This window comes from Leptopilina heterotoma, unplaced genomic scaffold (genome assembly GCF_015476425.1).
Source record: "Leptopilina heterotoma isolate Lh14 unplaced genomic scaffold, ASM1547642v1 Lhet_206, whole genome shotgun sequence".
Taxonomy (NCBI): domain Eukaryota; kingdom Metazoa; phylum Arthropoda; class Insecta; order Hymenoptera; family Figitidae; genus Leptopilina; species Leptopilina heterotoma.
The window spans coordinates 1,784,102-1,797,411 of NW_025110922.1; the positions used below are offsets into that span (position 1 = coordinate 1,784,102).

At 26.1% G+C, this 13,310-nt stretch overlaps 1 long non-coding RNA gene across 2 annotated transcripts in view; it reads right to left on the reverse strand.

Moving 5' to 3' along the window:
* Nucleotides 1-4,887: 4,887 nt before the first annotated feature.
* LOC122501207 overlaps nucleotides 4,888-13,310 on the reverse strand; it is a 161,423-nt gene continuing 153,000 nt past the window's right edge. For both annotated transcript variants that reach the window (XR_006301547.1, XR_006301548.1), the window contains exon 5: nucleotides 4,888-5,337. This is a non-coding gene — a long non-coding RNA (uncharacterized LOC122501207). The remainder of the gene's footprint in view (nucleotides 5,338-13,310) is intronic.

Below are 13,310 nucleotides of genomic sequence, written 5' to 3' on the forward strand. Positions count from 1 at the left end.
GTGTATCATTGTTTCTTTTGAAATCACCGCCCGACTTTATTTCATGAAATAACATAAACCATCTCGACGCTTAGGAATTCGGCGTCTATATAATTTGCGATTCAAACCAAGAGAGCTCTCGAGTCTAAATAAGCGATACGTGGGTATATTGTTGAGGTAAGCGTTTATAAGTTGGAATAAGCAAGATGTAGAAAGAGGGGGGAGAGAGAGAGAGAAGTAAAAAAAATACAATATGTTAGAGACGAAGGGAGGAGGGGGAGGGGGGGGGGGTCTAATCGCGTTATAGTTCGCGCACAAGGGTCGATGTATTCGCCATCTTATTTTCTGCTCACGTCGCGCCATAAAACAAAGGAACATTGAGTGAGCGCGCGCAGAGAATACGCACTTTAATATTTAATCCCTCATTATCGGGGTCGAGGCCGAGCTTTTGAGACAATTGACCATTTTTATGTTTCAATATATGATACAATATGGCTGGGCAAATTTATATTCTGTATTTTATGTATTATTCAATAATTGAAGAAATTATTCATTAATTGTAGTACTTTACTCATTATACTGATATTTTTCTTATTAATGTCATTTTTCTTATTACTGTCATTTTTCTTATTACTAACATTTTTTAATTTTTATTTTATTTATTCTTTTTTCAATTTTATTCTATTTCTGTGTTTAATTACCTTTTTCATTTCTAACCCCCAGGCTAATAAATTTTGTCCCATTAATAAAAGTTTCCTCATTTGTAAATTTTTCTGAATTATAGTCGAAAATCACATTTTTTCAAATTCGAAAAGTTATTAAGAACCTTGAGAAATTTTAAATATATTTTTAACGTTGAAGTTAATTTTATTCAAATTGGTGGAAAATAATTAAATGAATACATTCGGAGAAGTGATTTTTAAGAAAAATTATAGCTCCAATGGTTGGAAATCTAAATGATTTTCTCATTAGAAAAAATATCAAAATTATACAATCAACAACAAGAAATAAGAAAAAATACCAAAAAATAAGTAAAAATTAATAAATTAAATTAATTACAATATATTTAAGAAAAAAAAATATTTTAATAAATATATATTAAAATATTTTTTAATAAATATCAAAACACAAAATCACAATAAATTGTAAATTTAAAGATAATAAAATCACGAAAATCCCATCAAATTATAAAAAGAAAAAAAATATGTTATACAAAAAAAAACGCATTACATATTATAAAGTTCAGAGTCAGTCATCAAAATATTTATAAAAATAAACAAGTAAACAAATGAAAATACAAAAAAAGTAAATAAATTAGTATTAGTTAAATAAATAAGTAAATAACTAAAAACACAATTTAAATAAGTAAATAAAAATACAAAATAAATAAACAAGCAAACAATTAAAAATACTAAACAAGTAAGTAAATAAAAACAAAAAATAATTAAACAGACTGTCTACTATTTTCGTTCAACAAAATTCCCGGCTTTGTCCTAATTTTTCTCGGTTATTTATCAATAATTCACCAATAATTTATCAATAATTTATCAATAATTAAATTATTTTGCCGAGTGTCTTTAAATTTTTTGAAAATAATGTTTTTTTTCATTAATTTTAATTAAAAATTTCGAAAATAATTGAATTATTTTCCAAAACAAAGAATTTTTCAAAATAATCTTGTCTGTTCATAAGTATAATTGAAAATTTGAATACTTCAATTTTATTAAAATTTATTGAAACTAATTGAATTTCTGCAAAGAATTTTACTATTTATAAAAGTAATTGAATTCTTCCAAAAAGAATATTATTACATATTTAAGAAAATAATGAAATGTTTGCGTAGAATTTTATTAACATTTTTGAATATAATTAAATTGTGGAAAACAATTAAATTATTTATAAAGATAATTGAAATTTTGAGGAGAATTTCAAAAAATTTTTAAACATAATTAAATTTATGCGAAGAATTTTATTACTTTGGAAAATAATTTAATTGTTTTTTAGAATTTTATGGAAATTTATGAAAATAATTTAATTCTTGTGAAGAATGTTTTTTTTTTTAAAATAATATTCAAAAGAATTTAGAAAAAATCTGAAGAAGTTTACTATTTATAGAAACAATTGAATTCTGGAGAAGAATTTTTTTTACAGTTTCTAGAAATAATTGAATTCTTTCGACGAATTTTAATAAAATTTTTAAGAATAATTAATTTTTTCGAGGAATTCTATTAAAATTGTATTAAAAATAATGTAAATATAGGTAATTCTACAATGAGTTTTATCATTTATGAAAATAATTGAATATATTGCGAAAAAATTTCAAAAATAAAATTATAATTACAGTGACTAACTTCCCTTGATTATGTTCGAAAAATTGAAATAAAATTCTTTAACAGAATTTAATTTTTTTTAATAGAATGTAAAGAAATTTCAATTATTAGCTTATATATTATAAGCTTATATATTATATTCAATTATCTTGAAAGAATAGAATTGAAAAATTTCAAAAATCTTATTTTTCAGAATTTTCAAAAAATTTTTGCGAAAATTCAATTTTATTAAAAAAGTTTAAGTGATTATCTTTTTTTTAAATTAACTAATAGAAATTTTAATTATTACTCTTCGCGCTAAGAAACATAATCACGTGATTCTTTATAAAATTAAATTATTTATCAATTATTAAATTAAAATACTTTAAAAATTCGATTTGCTAAAAAGTTTTTAATGAAATTCTTTAATAAATTTAATTATTTTCAGTTGAATTTCACAAAATTTCTATATTAATTTGATAGTTTTTTAAAAATTTATTTACATACTACCTATATTTGAATCAGTGACTAATTTTTTTACTATCAAATTAATTATTTTTAACTAATTCAAATTTTAGAAAAAAATAAATTAATAAATAAAAAGACACGAAAGATTTATACGTATTTTGAAGTGAAACCCAATATAAATAAGTAAAAAAAGTGAATAAATAGAAACACAAAATAATTAATTAAATAAAAAGTAAATATACACTAAAAAACAAAAATGAATAAAAGTAGGAAAACAAATAAATATAAATAGTTTAAACAACTTATACACTGAACGAAAACCTCAAAAAAAAAAAAATATTTGTGTAACACAGTTTTTCTAAGGATATTAAATTGAGACGAAAAACGAATCAAAAGCGAAGCAACATTTTTGATTCGTTTTTTTGTCTCAATTGAATTTCCTTAAACTGTAAAATTGAAATATAAAAATTTAAATCAAGTTACAAAGTTTATTAATTTTTTTAAGAACCACTTGTCCGATTGTAAATTAATTTTATCATTTACTAAAAAATAAAAATAGCAGTTGCTAATATATATTTTTTCGTAGCTAAAATGATAAACAAAATAAACCCCGAAGGAAACGAATTTAAAAAATTTTGTTTTCAAATTTTGTTTCTCATCATTGGAAATAAATCGACAGGAATATATATAGAGGGATGGCATGTGCGTTGGGTTAAAATAACCAATTATCTTTTAAAAGTAATTTGTAAACTAGTTTTAAATGAGGTACCTGAAATATATATTGAGTAAGTTAATTTTCTTCCGCGTAAGACACTCGACGATACAAGCAACTGACGCAGGTTAAGTGCCAACTTAGCGGTACTAAAAGAATTACTACATAACTGTCACTATAAAACCATCGGTCATTAAGTTTGTCGATTACGCGCGGTTGGCACGTTATTCAATACCAGTATTTCCAAGAACCCTACGCAGTTTTAACGGCATAAACTATTTTTACAGCTGACCAAAGGAATATTAGTAATAATAGGATATTCCCAACTCGAATTATATATTTATTTATATGGTTTTGGATATTTTTCTTTTTCTCACAGTTGCGTGGTACAATTGTATTTTTCTTTTTTTTTTCTTCTTTTTTGACACTTTAATCGAGAAATTCTTTTTCAGAAATTTTACAAAATTAAAAATCAAAAAACTCTGTATTTTCTGTATTTTTCGAAAAATAAAAAAATACAGAATTGTGAAAATTTAAATTTGGAAAACATTGTAAGGGGTAAAAATCGATTATTTTAAAATTAATACTTTTAGGAAAAAATTACGAAAAGTCTTGTAAAACGAAAAAATGTGTAAAAATTTCGAACATTGTCTGATTTGAATGGACTTTTTCTACTAATAAAGAATTTACTACAATTGTCTGACTGAAACCTGCTTCTACTACTGACGATTTTTAAAAACGTAAAAATTTTTAGACAAAAGTTTTTCCAGATGAAAACGGATTTTTATTTCTTAACACAAAACTAAAAAGACCTTAGAAAAAAATTTTCTCGACATTTTCTTCCTACCACTGGAAGAGGACTTGGAAAAATTCAGAAAAACTATGCATGACTGAATAGAAACCAAGCGTGTCTAAACCGGACTCTTACTACTGATAAAAATCATTAAAAGCTCTTTTAAAATAATCTGTCTCAATGTAATTGTATTTTATACAAGTGCGTGTAATTTCAAACAAATTATTTTACTTCTAAACTCATTAACATTTTTTAAAAATTATTTTTATTTGAATAATTAATAATAATTTATGTCTCCAAAAATTTGGAGAATTTAAATTCATTTTCCGTTTTCTGAAATATAAATATATTTTCTAAATTTTTTTTTTTTCTAAAGTATTACATATTTTTTAAATTCTATTAAAGTAAAATTCTGCCACATATTAAAAATAATTCATAAAGTTCCAAAACGTTGAATTTTCATTTTTAATTTTTATCGAAGTAAGTAATTTTTATAAATACTGAAATCCAAACAATACTTGATAAAAAATTCAACCTTTTTCGAAATTTATAAAATTTTAAATTTAAATAATTTAAAAACTATAAAAAAAAATTGATTGAAATTCTAAAAAAAAACTTACCATTGACTCAATTTTCCCAAATCCGATCTCCATTCTGAAGCAGCACTTGGAAATGATGTAAAAATTTCGAAAACTTCCGATAACACGATTTAAAAAATTACTTATGGGGAACAAACGCAAATTTTCAAAAACAAAAAAGGAAAAATGAAATACTTCCGGCAAAAAAAGTAAATAAAATTTAAAAATTAGAAATATTACTGAGAGGCAAAAAATAAACTTAAGCACACCCTAAAATCGTTCGCGGTTTCAGATAAGATTTCGACCACTCCCGAAGCTAAAGCTTTGTGTTTGGAAAATTATTTTTAATATCAAATTTTAAGTAAATATAGCGAATTTTCGAAACACGTGCAAATATTAATTTACACCGGTTATGACCTGCTTTATCGAACGAAGACCCTTGTTCCCAAATGAACATCAGCGTACATTTAGAATTAACCAGCGATCCCGAAGTCTTTCCTGAAAAATTAACGAAATTCATCGATTATTACTTATTTTAAATTTTCATTTCGGTATAAATTATCTTTTACTATTCAATAGCCATATCAACAAAAAGCAAATCAACAATTTATTATTTGAATATTTTTTACATTAAAAATTTAATTAATTATTTTATTACAAGCCACGGAATGAAATTAGAAACAAAAAATAGTAAAATACTATCAAAAGTGCAAAAAAAAGGCTCGTAGAAGATCCAAATAGATGTTCTATTTATTTACAACAAAAATTGTAGACTTTTTCTGTGTAAAAAATAAACAAACTTTTTTTTCTTCACAAAAAAAAAAATTATAAATATTTCTGTAAATATTCGTCTATAAAAAATGTATTTTCGCACTAAATTTCAAACCCCGGAGGAGAATACACATTTTCCTAATGAAGTAAGAGTCCACGTTTGCAAAGGGATGTTGTACGTACATTTGTGTGTTGAAAAATCACCGCTCACGGGAAAAGATAAACAGCAGCTGCGAGTTAGAAAGAAAAGGTAGACTATGATCAAGCACCAGACATAACGCGGTATAATGAAAACATGGCCGCCACCTACTGGCACCTGAACATGGAGTTTATAAATACACACTTAAAAACTATCTTCATTCGAACGCTCGCAATTTTTCTCAAATCTTTCTCCTCTCCTTTGCAAAAATTAATAAAAAGAATTTTACCAAAAAAAATTATATAACAACAAAATTATAATACAATAAATATATTTTATTATAAATCATGAAAAAATACCTGCATATTTTCAATTTGACAAACAATATTTTTTAAATAAAAAAAAAAAAAAAATACAAAGGGATACAGAAACTAACTTCAAAAGCGGACAGAGTGAATGAAAGAATACGAAGATTAATATATTAGTTAATTTTTTTAATTTAATTAAATTTTTTACTTTTTGACGTACTGCCTCATCTACTCCTTAAATTTGAATTATTACAATTTTTTACTAATTTGAATTATTGACTGACTTTTTGCTTATTCAATTAGTAAATTTTACTATTATTTTATTTGTAAAATTAGTATAATTTACTAATTTATAAGCAAAAAGTGAGTTACTAATTCAAATTTAGGGAGTAGATATTAAAAAATAATATTACAAATTAGAAAATTTAAAAAAAATAATTAACAAATGAAAAATATACCCATTTTGTTTGTTATATGTTTTTGTCTCAAATAAATTTCGTTTGACTGATCTAAATTATTATGCAAATTATTCTCCTTTTTATTTATAAAAAATACTAGAAAATTGAAAATTGTTACAAAATTTCTATTAGGAAGTAGGAAATATACCCATTTTATGCATCATTTTTATTTCTCAATAATAATATTGTTTATAAACTAATTTTTTCTTTTCGGAAAAAAAACATTAGATATTCTCGTTTCTTAATATTTTTGTAGAAAATTCTCAATTTTCATAAGGAAATAATTTGCATCAATATTTGTCAATTAGAAAATTTAATTGAAAATGAAACTAAAAATTTTTGAATTTTTAGAAAATAAAGAAAAAAATTTTATTGAAAAAATGTTCTGTTAAATTTATTTACGAATATCTTTAATTGTAAAATTATTCGAAAACAATAATTTCTTTTTTAAATATTTTAAATATTTGGTTATTATTATTTTTCCGTAGGAATTAAAATTCTTCAAAACATTCAAATTCAAACTATTTTGAAATTAATCAACTTTAAAAATATTTTTATAAAACATAAAGAAAGCGATTACTCCGAGTCTTCGACTCGGAGTGATCGATTTCTTTATGTTTTATAATAATAAAAGAGGATTAAGTGTTAAAATCATTATTTGTGGACGTCCACATGAAAAGGGCCCATTTTGGCACTATTGGAGTTATCTATATGGGCGTAATCCTGGCAAAATTTGGAGAATTTTGAGTGGTCTTAGAACTTTTTTGGTTAAAAATTCGCTGAGTTACGGAATTTCAAAGTTTAAAACGCCAAAAACCTCATTTCGAGAAAAACGGAATTAGAGATTGCGATACCAACTAATTGTTGTATCTCTGGTTCTTCTTGGAAGTTATTCAGATAAGAATTGTTTCTAGTTCAGGGCACCTTGAAGATAAAAAACCAACAGGTTTTAAATTTTTAGAACCACCCCCTCCCCTTAATTAATTAATTAATTTAAGAACCGACAATATGGGCCCTTTTCTAAAAAGGACAGTTTTTCTATTAAAAAACCATTTTTTTACAAGATAAATGATTAGGTACAATTTTATTGTGTCATTTGAAGAAAAAGAATATATATTAAACTTATTTAAAAATTTTTGACAGTCTCTATTATGAAAAAATTGACGCAATATTAAAATTTTCATTTCGACAATTACGAAAAAAAGATTCTAACATCAATATCTCTGGTTCTTCTGGAAAGTTATTCAGATAAGAATTGTTTACAGTCCAGGGTACCTAAAAGATGAAAAACCAATAAGTTTTAAATTTTTAAAACCTTCCCCCCTCTTAGTTTTGAAAAATTTCGTACTTAAGTACGAGAAACCGACAATATGGGCCCTTTTCTAAAAAGGACAGTTTTTCTATTAAAAAACCATTTTTTTACAGGATTAATGATTACACGGAGAAACTTTTAATATCACTAATTCTTAAAACTGGTGAGACATTTTAGTATGTTAGGTTAGATTCAAGGGAAAAACGACATAGGTTATAGAAATTGCTATTGAGACTATCAAAAACACTCATTCAGTATATATTTTACAGTTCTTCATAAGGAAACTAACGAAAATTAGTATGTTGTTTTAGAAAGAAAATAATAATTTTTGCAAAGTTGGGAAAGCCATGAATTAAAAAGAAACACACAACAAATTAATTGTCTATAGATACTCATAGAGACGATAGTGATACTTGGATCTGATGGTAGATGGCATTAGTGTATGTCACTGTAACTGTAGGTAAATATATTTAACACGACGTAAGAACCTAACCTATACTAATAACGCACACACGCACACGCAAGTAAAGACACGACGATTGGTCACGGAAACCGAAAGATCGCACGATTCGTTAGAAGTACACAGCTGAATCGTCCTTATATATTAAACGAGTGGAAAAATATGTGCCTTCGAGAGAGAGCATTTTTTAAAATAACTTACTAATCAAATTATGTAAATAAGTAAAAGTCGTGAAAAAAATTATGTTATATTGAGGAACAGTTCTTGAATTTAATTTGTCATGAGGAGACATTCACGTTTATTAATAAAAGGTTTTTTTCTTTCATACACGTGTGAATTTCAACTTCGAAAACATTAGGGTTAGTTCGCGACGTCAGGTGATGGACTCGGTGATGCTCGGGCGAAATCGGTTAAGTCCGCCCGCAGTCCTTCCAAAATTGGTATGTTACGTTAGAATGTCTGTTATATATTCTATCTATATGTGTAAAAAAGGTTAGAATTACCGTATTATTTCACAAACAAAAACTAGCATTTTATTCTTTTCTAAAGAAAAATAAGACTATTTCTAATGCAGATAGTAATTTTTGTACACCGAAGGTTGCTTAATATATAACGAACTTATCATATTTTCGTATTAATGTTGAAATTATTATCACAACGCACGAAAAATCCTCACATTCTAACGTACTTTTAGAATAAAGATAACCAAATATATTTAATATTAGAAGAAAAAGTTTCTCCGTGTAGGTACAATTTTATTGTGTCATTTGAAGAAAAAGAGTAGATATTAAACTTATTTAAATTTTTTTAACAGTCTCTATTACGAAAAATTTCACGAAATATCGAATTTTTCATTTCTATGACTACAAAAACAAGGACTCTAACATCAATATCCCTGGTTCTTCTGAGAAGTTATTCAGATAAGAATTGTTTACAGTCCAGGACACCTTAGAGATGAAAAATCAAGAGGTTTTAAATTTTTGCACACCTCCATTTTTAAAATACGGATTACTTTTGCAAATGACCGACAAAATGGGCCCTTTTCATTTTTCTAAAGAACCAATGAAATCAAACAGTTAAATTATCGATAAATTAATGAAAACCGCATGATTCGACTTGTCAAAACATGTAGATTGATAATAAAAAATAAAAAAAAAATTAAGAATTTGCTCAAAAATTACTAAATTGCGATTATCTCGAAAACTAGAACCGACAATATGGGCCCTTTTCATGTGGACGTCCACAGATATTCTCGTTTCTTAATATTTTTGTAGAAAATTCTCAATTTTCATAAGGAAATAACACAGCCACACAAAAAAAAAAAAGTTCTGATCTGGGGGTCTCACTATGTAGACTTTATGTTTTTTGGGTCGCTGAATCCGAATCCGAGGTCCATTTAACCCCATCAGATCAGGATTTTGACATAACCTCAAAAACCCAATATGGCGGACACATTTTTGAAAAGTTCATTGGATTCGCTTGAAATTCGTTACTCGGGGGTTTTTGGGGTCGCTGATTACGAATTTGAAGTCAGATTTCAAAAATTCAAAATGGCGGATCCAATATCTCTGTGTCAGCCATATTGGATCCGCCATTTTGAATTTTGAAAAACCGACATCAGATTCGTAATCAGCGACCCCAAAAACCCCAGAGTAACGAATTTCAAGCGAATCCGATGAATTTTTCAAAAACGTGTCCGCCATAGTGGATCCGCCATATTGAATTTTGAAAAACCAATGTTAGATTCGTAATCAGCGACCCTTAAAACCCCCGAGTAACAAGTTTCAAGCAAATTCGACGAATTTGGAAAAAATTTCCGCCATCTTGGATCCGCCATTTTGAATTTCTAAAAACTGATGTCAGATTCGTAATCAGCGACCCCAGAAACCTTAGGGTACCAAGTTTCATAAAAATCCATTAAAAATTTTTTCAACACACTTTTGGCCCAAACAGTGGAAATCTCGTTGACAGCCAAGGGGTTAAAGTAGATATTTTAAAAATCATTGAAATGAGGAAAATTTTTGAAATTTTGATAGGAATTTTATTAAAATTTTTAAAAATAATTGAATTTTGAAGAAGAATTTTTTTATTTATAAAGATAATAATTGGGATTTTGTCGATATTTTCTTGTAAATTTTGAACATAATTGAATTTTGTGATAAGAATTTTATTACTTTTGTAAATAATTGAATATCTACAATCATTTATAACTTCTTCAGAATTTAATTTTTTTTAGTGTTTTTAACTAAAATTCTTCTATAAATCCATTATTTTTAATAATTAGTTAAATATATATTGACAAATTTAACTAATTTTTGTAGATTTTGAATTATTAAAAATTTTCAAAAATCTAAGTTCATTAAAATTTCTTATTAAATTCATCCTACATTGTCATATTTTATTTTTATAATAAAATTTGTAAATTAAAAATTTTTACGTTCTATTATTTTTAAAATTTCTATTTTTATTTAAAAAACAATAAATATTTTTAATGTCTATATAAAGTTTGGTACATAAAAAAGCAAAAATCTAATTTAATTAGATTAATAGAAATAATTTACTTTTCCTACTTCACATAGAGGATTAAAAATCAAAATTTCCAATTAAATTCAAAATAATTCTTCGTAAATTCAAAGAGAGAGAGAGAGAGAGAAAAAAAGTTGAAAATGTAATTCAGAGGTTTTCAGAAATCAGTGCACCTTTAGTGTTTCTCAGAATTTCAATTTTATTAGAAAATCCTGGATACGGCGTGAAATCGTAATCGTCCAGAGGGCAACAATGCATCGATTATTTATAATAGATGTATGGACCATTTCATGTCTATTGGAAAGTGAGCATTTCCCTTGCCCTGTTTCAGTCCCCAGCCACTTGGCTATACTCGAATCTACCAATCTAATTCGGCACGAAAATCCAATATCTTAAACCTTAAACCGCAAATTTACACACAACAAGAGTCTATTCTATAATTTCGCTAAATCGGATATAAAAAGAAAATAGTTGCACTATTTTTAGAAACTTCTATATACAAATCGTTCAGACGAAAGTGTTTTGTGGTCATGATGAAAAAAAAAAAAAAAAAATTGGGGTAAAAATAAAATATGTAATCGTTAAATCACTAGTAACTTTAAAAGATTCTAGTTTTTACTTTCATTTCCATTTTTGTCTTTTTATTTTCATTTTCACTTTGACAAATTTTTATTTTTTCTTTCATTTTTCTTTACACTTTGATAAAGTTTTCTTTCATTTTCTTTTTGCTAGATTTTTATAATTATCCGTTATAAATTAAAAGGTTTTTTTAGAGCACAATAAATAAATTTCAAAAAGCAGAAGCGGTAAAATTTTGAACGCAAAAAAAAAAAATGTTGAGGTCAACTTGATCTTTTTCGGGAGAAATTTAACGACCCTCAAAATTAAGTTGAATTTAATCTTCAGTTGCACATAGAGAAGAGAATTGCGAGGGGGAGGTCGAAACGCAAGTCTGGTTAGCGTCAAGCCTAACCACTTAGCGTATTAGAGTTTGATTTATTTTTCGTGCGAAATGGCCGCCTGGGGAGGGTGGCTACCCTCTGAATTGGTGCCATTGTATTTCTATTAAGACTGGCCCTTCTCTCTCTCTCTCTCTCTCTCTCTCTCTCTTTCTCTCTTTTACGAAACCATCTCGACCCGCATGCTTGATTCCTTTTTTTCCCCTCCATACCTTTTCCACCCCTGCAGTATACATATACCGTAACGTTGTGTCATTGTACGTTCTTTCGAATTATCCTCAGCACTGTCTCTCGTCAAAATTAGATTCGTTGTCAGATCATGTGACTGCGCCTCCGACACTGACAATTTTCACATCAGACATAAAAGTTGACTTTAAGAATTCTTTTTTCTAAAGTCACCTTAAAAAGCGTTTCTTACTCAAATATCGTTTCTTATACTCAAATATTTACAGACCTATGAATGGAATTAAAAAAAAGTCCTTGATTTAAAACAAAGCAGACAAAAAAAAATACTCCTGACAAAAAAGAAACAATAAAATTGCAATTTAACGGAGGGAAAATTTTGAAGCATTTTTGAAGAAAGCATTTCTTTCTTGTTTCTTATAATCCGACAGTGGGTATTATACCTTATTAAAGTGTTAATGAATTATCATGCAATTCCAAAGGTGGCAAAGTCGAGTGAACTTTTTGCGAGTGATTTAGGAGAACGAATTGCCATAGAGGGCGGAGTAGCGCAAGGTTGCTCGAGCCGTAAATCCACCAGTACGGATTAATTTCGTCGTAACTCGAGAACACTGAATATTTATGTGTTCCACCTCAGCTCTCTGCTTTAAGGCTATATTTCATTATCTCTTGTTATCAACAATGATATTTTCAAACTTTCTATATACTCAACAAAATGCCGGAAGAGGGAAAATTAATTATTTCTATGATTAATTTCATTATTAATTCAACTAGACTTTTAATTAACCTATAAGTAATAAAAAGATACTGTTTGCAATAATTCCTTTAATTGTTTAAACAAAAGTTTTTGTTTGCTTCTCAATTTTTTTTAATAAATTTTCTTTTTCAATGTTTTCAATTTTAAAATTAATGCATTGAACATTACTAAAATCTTGCAAAGTTTTGTATCCAAAAATTTTGAAAATAATTAGTCATTTGAAGAATTTTATCAAAAATTTTTTTTAAATAATTCAATTCTTTCGAGAAAATTTAATTAAAATTATTGCATTAAAAATAATTGAATTCTAGCAAAAAAATATTATTATTTACAAAAAGAATCAAATTTTTCCAAAGAATGTTATTAAAATTATTGAAAATAATTTGAATCTTAACAGGAATTTTATATTTAATAATTTGTAAAATAATTGAATCTTGTGAAATTTAATTTAAATTGTTTCGAAAATAATTGAATTCCTGCAATGAATTTTACTGTTTATAAAAATAATGGAATTCTTCCAAAGAATATTTTATTAAAATTTTTGAAAATAACTTAATTCTAATCGAGAATTTTATTAAAATTTTTTTTTCAAATAATT